Source organism: Triticum urartu, chromosome 7 (assembly GCF_003073215.2).
Source record: "Triticum urartu cultivar G1812 chromosome 7, Tu2.1, whole genome shotgun sequence".
In the NCBI taxonomy this organism is placed as follows: domain Eukaryota; kingdom Viridiplantae; phylum Streptophyta; class Magnoliopsida; order Poales; family Poaceae; genus Triticum; species Triticum urartu.
Genome location: NC_053028.1, coordinates 159,148,124 through 159,154,912, shown reverse-complemented (window position 1 = coordinate 159,154,912; position 6,789 = coordinate 159,148,124).

The following is a 6,789-nucleotide window of genomic DNA, read 5'->3' as shown; positions in this document are numbered from 1 at the left end:
AGTTGGCACTCTTTAAATTCAGAAAAGAAAAGGCACCACATAATATTGATGGACAGGGGAAAGCTTTGCAATTGCACCCACAAGTGTCAAGCACCAACTTAATAGCCACTCCTAATAAATCCTTCCCATGACAGTACGACGCTGACTCTCGGTTCGACACATAATATTATTCTCCCGCATTAGCTAAAATGGCTAAAACCGAATGCGATAATCCTAGTGTTCTCTTGTGGTGGTGGTGGTGAAATGCCCATATCATGCATTGGTGGGCAACAATGATTAGATTAAACTGTAACCAGGCACATACTTACAGGTGTTTGCTAACATGAAAAAGGAGTGGACCTTTGGGTACAAAAGAGTGGAGTTGAACAGTGCAAACAAAAAGAAACTGATAAAAGAAGATGAGTGTTGTGTTCCTGGGGGTGGAAGAACATGACAGGGCTAACCGACGATTACTAACTCGATCAAAAAGTGATTATTGCCCATGGAAATGGCACCAAATCCCTTCGGATCGTTAACAAGGGAGGATGCAGACAGGGGACTTCAATCAATCGAGCACCAGGAGCACAATAGCGTAACCAGATGGAATGGAATCGGGTTGGAAGGGCAACTAGCAAGCAACAGGCAGAGCAGTAGTGTGGCGGTAGCAGAGAGCAGTAGTGTGGCGGCAATAGAGAGCAGCATCAGCAGCGGGAAAGAGCAACGCCAAGGCAACAGCAAGCAGCGGCCAAGCAGCGAACATCAACAACAGCAATAGTGCAGTCAACAGAACAAGAGCAGCAGCGGGGGCGGCGCGACAACAGTCAGCACGGGCTCGTGCGAGAGGCAACGGGCGGACGAGCACGGGCGAGGGATGTCCAGGGGCGCGCAGGCGGATGCGTGCCCAAGGGGAGGAGCAGCGGGGAGGGCGTGCCCCGGGGCGCGGCAGAGGAGCCCGGGGGCACGGGCCAGCTGTGGGGTGAGCGCGAGGTCGACGGCGGCGGCTTACGGCGGCCTATGGAGGCAGATCGAAGGGGGGAACGGGTGAGGGACTCACCGCAGAGATCATGGCAGGCTCGGTGAAGGCCGGGGTGGACCGGAGAGACGATGGCGACCGTGAGATGGCGACGGCTGGAGGAAGAAGAAGGACTCCTCCTCCTAGTGCTCCGACGGTGACTTCGGCGGCGGAGCGGGCGCGGGGGTCGTCGAGTGCGGGGGGTCGTCGGCGGCGGTGGAGAGCGGGCGCGGGGGGTTTTCTCGGCGGCGGTGGAGAGCGAGAGTCGGCGACGGGGATCTGGCGAGGGAGGAGGGAGGGTTATCGAGGGGGAAGGTTAGCAATGGCGCACCTCCTAGGGGTGCGCCATAAGTACTTTGACAGCAATGGCGCACCTTCCTCTGGTGCACCATTACTAACCTTTTTTGGATTTTTAGTTGCATCTAATATATTTTTAGAAAATGACGATCAAATTTGAAAACATTTATGAATGTGAAAAAATATCAACAAATTTGTTATTTGAAAATATTTATGAATATGAAAAAATATCATCAAATTTGTTATTTGAAAATATCATCAAATTTGTTATTTGAAAATATTTGAAAAAATATCATAAAAATTTGTATACCAATGGTGCACCTCCTAGGGGTGCGCCATAAGTACTTTGATAGCAATGGCGCACCTTCCCCTGGCGCGCTATTACTAACTTTTTTTTTGGATTTTTAGTTGCATCTAATATTTTTTTAGAAAATGACGATCAAATTTGTAAACATTTATGAATGTGAAAAAATATTATCAAAATTTGAAAATATTTATGAATATGAAAAAATATCATCAAATTTGTTATTTGAAAATATCATCAATTTTTTGGATTTTTAGTTGCATTCATTTGTGAATTGGTAAAACATTTATGAATATGATAAAATATCATCAAATTTGAAAAAATATTCATGAATTCAAAAAGTGCCCATGAAATTCAAAAATATTCATGAGTTCAAAAAATATTAACAAATTTAATACTTTTTGTGAGTTAGAAATTCAATACGAGAATAAACATAAATAAATATTCATGAGAAATAGAACAGAAGAAATATCATTTCAATATGTCGAAATACAATCAAGAAATGAAGACTACAATTTAAATACAGTCGATCTTAGCTAGCTATCTTTTCACAATCTTCTTGCCCTTCTTTTTCGCAAATGGAGTTCTTCTGTTGAACGGACGTCGTTTAGGTAGGGTGGTCCTGCTTCTTTTTGTGGTGTATGGCACTGCAACGTCGTCGTCATGTTCCATCTTCGGGTCGCCGTACTTGTCGAAGTCTTGCTCATTGGCGACTCCATCCATTTCGCTGATCTTCCTTTTGCCTGTCCTCACGACAACACGACTGGGCTTTAACTGGTAGGTAATGAAGAAGCATTGGTCCACTTGGGAAGACAGTACACATGGCTCATTTTTTGCGGTGACGTTTGTGCCCGCGGTCTTGGATTTTGCTTCGGGTATAACCATGGTGGTGAAATACCGGTCTTCTTCTAGGACGCTCTTGGCCCATCTGACATGGAACATCGAGACCTTCTCGCTCCCAGATCTCCTTGACCCTTCCGTAGTATCTGTCCTTGTCGTTACCGGTGTATGATTCCATCGTTACCCCGGAGTTCTGATAACCATCGCTCTTCATGTCCTTGTCCTCGGTGTAGAATGTGTAGCCGTTGATATCATACGCCTCATAGGTCATCAGGTTGTGCTCGGCGCCCTATGACAAGGCGAATATGAGTTTTTCTTCCGCGGAAGAATCCTCATGTAAAGGGTACGACAGAAGCTTCTCCTTGAACCAACGCGTGAAACATGAGTTGTGCTCTTTGATTATATCTCCGTCCGTCCTCTGTTGGCCTCAGTCATTGTACGTCTTCTCAATAAAGGTTTTGTGCTCTACCACCCAAGGATCGACCACGTCTATGTGTTGTAGCGTGACTAGGTTTGCTCTTTCAAAGTCGGCGAGTCGAACCTCGAAGTCGACATGCATTTTGCGGCGACCATCGCGGTGACCCCATCCAGCGAGCCTGCCGAGGTGCCTATTGATAGGCAGACCAACGGGGTTCTCGATGCCTAGATAATTCGTGCAGTAGGAGATGCACTCTTTGGTCAGAAAGCCCCTGGCTATGCTTCCCTCTGGACGTGACATGTTGCGAACATATCCTTTGATGACATCATTCATCCTTTCGAATGACATCATGCTTTGCAGGAACGTCGGCCCGAGTTGGATGATATCCTCCACGATATGGACCAGCAGATGCACCATAACATCGAAGAATGCAGGCGGGAAGTACATCTCAAGCTCGCATAGTATCACCACGATCTCTTCCTGTAGCCTTCTGAGTTGCCTCATGCCAACCGACTTCCGAGAGATGACGTCGAAAAAGTTGCATAGCACAAATAGCGTTTCACATACGTGCGCGTCCATGATCCCACGAATTGCAACTGGAAGTATCTGTGTCATCAACACGTGACTGTCGTGAGACTTCATCCCGCTGAACTTCTGCTTCGCTGAGTCTAGGTATCTGCTTATCTTCCCCATGTAACCGTAAGGAAGTTTTACTCCTACGAGGCAGGTGAAAAACTGCTCGATCTCCTCCTGACTTAGAGTGAAGCATGCGGGAGGGTAGTCATTTCCGATCTTCTTGGCCTTTTTGCCTTTGCGACGAGTTTCCATGTCCTGCTTCGCATCATAATCATCATCATTAGCGTGAAGCTCCTCCCTGATGCCCATTGATTTCAAGTCTGCCCTTGCTTTCGGCCCATCTTTGGTCCTCTCTGGCATGTTGAGCAGGGTACCAAGCAGACTCTCGCACACGTTCTTCGTGATATGCATGACACCAAGGCTGTGAGGCACACGGAGGATCTTCCAGTACGGCAAGTCCCAGAAAACAGACCTCGTTTTCCATACCTTCAGCAACGACTCTGGCGCCTTTCGCTTCTTTCCCGGCTCTGGCGCCTTTTGCTTCTTTCCCGGCAGTGGGCAATCTTTCCAATTTTTCAACAGCTCGCCTATTTCCTCGCCGCTCCTCGTACGCGGGCGTCTTCTGGGTTCGGTTTCACCATCGAACAGATCCTTGCGTTTTCTCCATGAGTCATCGTCGCGAAGCCACCTTCTATGTCCCATAAACACGGTTTTCGAAGACCTGGGATCTCTATCTAGCTGGCAATACGTTGTGTCATCCATGCACCTAACGCATCCAGAAAATCCATAGACCACCTGCCCCGCGACATATCGGTAACCGAGATAGTCGTGCACCGTCGTGAGCAGTGCGACTCTCATAGGGAAATATTCTTTCTCCGCGGCGTCCCACGTATTGGCTGGCGTTTTCCACAGCGTGTGCAGCTCCTCTTTCAGCAGCCCCAGATACAGATTGATGTCGTTCCCTGGTTGTTTTGGCCCTTCAATTAGCATACTCATGTGAATGTACTTCCTCTTCATGCACAACCAGCGGGGAAGGTTGTACATCCACACAAACACAGGCCAGGTGCTATGTGTGCTTCTCTGGCTGCCAAACGGATTGACTCCATCGGTGCTCGCGCCCAGCACGATGTTCCTTGGATCGTCCCCAAATTCTGGGTGTTCGAAGTTCAACGCTTGCCACTGGCTCGCATCCTTAGGGTGACTCAGCATCTTGTCTTTTTTATTTATCTCCGGATCATTTCCGTCATCTTCTCGCTTCTTCTCCTCCCTATCCGCGTGCCAACGCAGGAACTTTGCTAGCTTATGGTCCGCGAAATACCGCTGTAGATGAGGAGTGATCGGAAAGTACCACACCACTTTTCGAGGAGCTTTCTTCCTCTTCTTGTATCGAGTGACACCGCACACCGGACATATGGTAGACTCCGCGTGCTCGTCCCGATAAATGATGCAATTGTTCATGAACACATGGTATTTCGCGTGCGGTAAATCCAGAGGACACACGATTTTCTTTGCCTCCTCGAAACTGGTCGGGCACTTATTCCCCTTGGGAAGACGTTCGTGCCAGAATGACATGTTCTCGTCGAAGCATGCGTCGGTCATTTTGTGTTTTACCTTCATCTCCAGAGCCATGAGCGTTACTTTCAAGTGGGTATCCTCGGGCCTGCATCCTTCATACAATGGAGTAACCGCGTCTATCTCCAGTTGATCCAGCTTGGCTTTCTCTCGGGCATCTTCCTCATCATAATGTCCTTCATCTTCTCTAGCATCTTCCTCATCATCATGTCCGGCATCTTCTACATGATGACTGTGTACTGCATCTACTTCGTGATCATGTCCTGGAGATTCTTCGTCTTCTCGCCCGCCCTCACCGCGGTTGTCTTGCTGCCCTTCCTCATTTCTTTCTCGGCCACCATGGACGACTTCATAATCATCTTCATCACCTTGCCACCGATAGCCATCCATGAAACCATGCAAGAGCAGGTGGTCCCGCACCTGTACGGAATCCGGGTCCATAAGGCTCTTCAGCTTGCATCTTCGACATGGACATCTTATCTCCTTCTTGTTCTTTTGAAGCATCTCGGTCTTCACGGAGCTCAAAAACCTATTCACGATGCCTTCGATCATCGTGCGGACCATGGTCGCCTGCGGGGTAGAGCAAAACGATATTTTAGACCCAAAATTTTGTTTTGGCATGACTTTGCCTAAAATAGGACCAAAAAGAATGCATAGTGCCAAATTCTCGCCAAAACGGAAATGAATCAACATTCCGGCAAAATATTGGCAACTATCGCATTTGAAATACCGGTACCTGCAAATGCAAACATATGCAACACCACAAACATACGCAGCACCACAAACATACATAGATCTAGGCCATAAAAAGTGCATGTGCACGTTGTTGGAGGGAGAAAAAAGTAGATCTACAACATAAAGAAAGCTTTCCCCTTACTTACCTATCAAAAAAGGTAATTTAACCACTTAATTTGGGTGAATCTATGGTGCAAATGAGGTGAGGAGGAGGTGGCAGCCGAGACAAGCTTGGAGGAGGAGGTGGAGAGAATGAAGTGGGGAAAGTGAGTGTGGTACGTGGTTGTCCAAAATATCTAGCTGCTCTCAGGTTACCAATGGCGCACCACCTAAAAATGCGCCATTAGTAACCCTGGTTACTAATGGTGCACCTGTTACGTGGTGCGCCATTACTAGTTTTGCAAAAAAAATGTTAGTAGTGGCGCATCATGGTTGTGGTGCGCCATTACTAGTTTGAACTAGTAATGTGCGCGATTACTAGTTTGAACTAGTAATGGCGCACTACACACTGGTGCGCCATTACTAGTTTTGAAAAAAAAATTAAAAAATTTGTTAGTAGTGGCGCACAGAGCGTGTGGTGCGCCATTACTAGTTAAAACTAGTAATTCCGCACTATGCCCTGATGTGCCATTACTAGTTTTGGAAAAAAAATTGTTAGTAGTGGCGCACCGTGGGAGTGGTGCGCCATTAGTGATATGGACACTAATGGCGCACCTACACATGGTGCGCCACTGCTATATAGCAGTGGCGCACCACATATGTGGTGCGTCATTAATGTCCATATTAGCTATAGCCCTTTTCCTAGTAGTGCGAGTACGGCGAGTCATGAGCTTCCTGTAGTATCAACTTCCTGATCTCTGCATTATTGAGCACATATACATGGTCCTCAAACCATAAGGTGTCATGCTCATCTTCACGAAAACTTTTGGCTTTTCCTTCACTCATCTTCTCCTTTATCTCGACAATTTCTTTGTCATCCTTCTCAGCTTCTCGGATCTTTCCCAATAATGTAGACTGAACTTCCATGGTTGTAACAAAATCTTTAGGAACTATCTC